This window comes from Triticum aestivum, chromosome 4B (genome assembly GCF_018294505.1).
Source record: "Triticum aestivum cultivar Chinese Spring chromosome 4B, IWGSC CS RefSeq v2.1, whole genome shotgun sequence".
In the NCBI taxonomy this organism is placed as follows: Eukaryota; Viridiplantae; Streptophyta; class Magnoliopsida; order Poales; family Poaceae; genus Triticum; species Triticum aestivum.
Window position 1 is genome coordinate 40294501 of NC_057804.1, and position 2863 is coordinate 40297363.

A 2863-nucleotide genomic window follows, 5' to 3' on the forward strand; every position below is an offset into this window, starting at 1 on the left:
GGCGGTTCCAGCAAAATCAAGAACTGGTTCCAGCAAAACACACAAATGCGAAAGAAAAATCAAAACGCACCTCGCCGCCGCAGCTCTTGGAGAAATTTGGTTGCAGCAAAAATATCATTGGGTTCCAGCAAATTGAATCACTGGTCGTAGCATATTGCTCGTCGAGCCCCGTTGCAGCCGAGGAAGAAAGGCCGGTTCCAGCAAAAAAGATTGCTGATTCCAGCAAAAAAGATTGTTGGTTCCAGCATTGTGGGATCCCTGCTCACGCGCCGCATGCTCGTGGTAGCACATCTCAACGCAGGTTGTAGCACGTCGCGCCGGCGTTTGCCGCTCCTCTGCGGCCGATTGTAGCACGGCATGCCAGTTCATGGCATGGGGACGGCTTCCTATTCCAGCTTGTCAAGCGCGCCATTGCAGCACCCCCACGGCGCGGTTCCAGCTCGCCACTGAGACCGTTGCAACATCTCTATCTCGGCGTTCCAGTTCGCCGCTGCCACAGGCGCAGCTCGCCGCGGCCGCGCGCGTATCTTGCCGCAGCAACGGGCACGGCTCGCCGACGTTGTGTTTTCCTTCGTCAAAGGGGAAAGAGGAGGTGGTGGTGGCTGCGGCCGTAGCAGGCAGAAGAAGAAAAAAAGGGCGGCAGCCATGGCCGGCCGGAACCGCCTATCGCCGGTGGCAGAGGGCAAGCATAGATGAAGGAAGTGGGGCGGGAGGGTGGGAGCGGAGCACGCGTGCCGACGAGATGGTGTTCGTGGCGAGAAAGAACGAGTGGATCTCATTTGTCCCGAAGAGATAAGATAAGAGGAGGGCGGTGGTAGAGAAGCCAGTCCGACGCGTGTGCCTGCAGCGCTTGCATCGCTAGCGAGGGGGACCAGCCCAAGTTTGGGCCGGCTCACCGGCCGCAAACATTTACCTTTGTGGAAGCCACACGTCCAGAGGAAGCCGCCAAGCAGACGCTGATCGGGAGCGAGACGGCTGATCTGAAATTTGGGATATCAAACGTGGGTTCCCAATCTACTCTCGTATGAAATTTCGGGTAAAGAATCTCAAAAACATATCCGTGGCGAAGGATATACTGTCCGAACAAAAATCTATCAAAACAATTTTTTCTATACATAGAAACTTTTTGTCTTTTTTGCCACAAATAAGTTTCCTAATATTTTTTCACGAAATTTCACACGGGAGTAGATTGGAAACCCACATTTGATATCCCAAAATCCCAGATTTTTTTTCAAATTTCTCGGTATTTTTCTGAATGAATTGTTCGTATAGGGGTGCGGAGCACAATCCTCGTCTGCTAGTGTTTGGTTATTGTTTGCCAAGTAGCCATCATTCAACAAAATAATAGATGCCTATATGTGCTATATGAATTGTGAAGTGTTGAAACAGCTTACGACTCTATATATCTTGTAAATATACTCCACTATGCTGTTGTGTAATAATCCGCGAATGGTCTTGAAATGCCATGAACACGACGTGCTTTTTCTTTCACCAAGAAATGGATGGATCTGTTTGCGCTTGTTGTTATTTTCCCGCGAGTCGTGGCATTGTCTGAGGACGACGCGGCTCTCGCGTGATATAGCATGCTTCTCCTCATCCGGTAAGTTATATAGAGAAGGAAAACATACGCCCTCAATCCGCCCCATATGGAAATAAAAGTGTTCTTTCGTGTGGAAATGAATGTTCTTGTGTTTCAATCACTTTGGAGCAAAAAAGAGCAACTTTTGAATAGTGTTTGTTACAAATAACCCTCGATTGCCACATGAATGACTACTCATGCAATACAATGTGTAGTTGAAAGGAAGTCAAAGACTGAAGACACTATCCGCGCACTTGAACCAAGGGGCAAATCACCAACGGCCGGAGGGGCAGTCATGCATGCATGCCTACTATTACCTCCGTCCTCATTTACTAGTCCCATCATATTTTGGATCAAATTTTAATCACATATTTAATAAGAAAATTTTTAATGCATGTCATCGAAAATTATATTATTGTATGCGTATTTGAATGTAATTTTAAATTATATTACCTTCCTACGTATAGCTTATATTTTATTAGTTAAAATCATGGTCAAAATATGACATGAAATAGGAGGGTGACTAGTAAATCTTATATATACATACATTTCATCCGTAACCTTGTATAACTTCTTCTTTTTTTGCGGGGGAACCTTGTATAACTTCATCTGTAATGATATCATTCGTTCTTTCTTCCATGCTCATAGTTTCCTTCTCCTTTTAGCATGCATATCTTGACCTTTTTGCACCCACTCTTTTTGTAAGTTGCGCGGTGACCGAGGTGCTTCCATGTAAAAATCGAGTAGACATATATCCAGAAATAAGAGAAGAAGGCATCACAGAGCCTCCTCAGAGCTCAGTGACTCTCAGCCGTTGGATGCGTTTTCGTCCATTGGATCAAGATCTGGAGGAATATGTGCCGTCGGATCAAAATAATCTACTACTGGAATGAATAGTAACTTCCTATAACGCCTCCCCCCGCTCGTTTTTACTGCGTTTTTACCGGTCTAAGGTCGCTGGCATGTGGCTCCGTTCGCGGGTGGGCCTCAGTTGTCAGCGACCATGGCTTGGTTCCGGCCCGGTCGCCCCGTCGCGCGCGTCGGCGGGGGAAAGATCTCGTGCGACCGCACGTAATACCCTGCCCCCGCCGAGGGTACGTCGGTAATTTCGCGTCCAGGCCTCGTGTGTGTCGTGCGGTGGTTCGCCCCGTGCGGCTATGCGCGTCCAGGGGTGATTGGGTGGGCACCGGGTCGTTCTCTCCCCCACCCGTCCACTCTCCTCTCCTCCCCGAGCCCCTCCCAACCCTAGCCGTCGCTACCCATCGAGCCCTGCAGCCGCCGCCG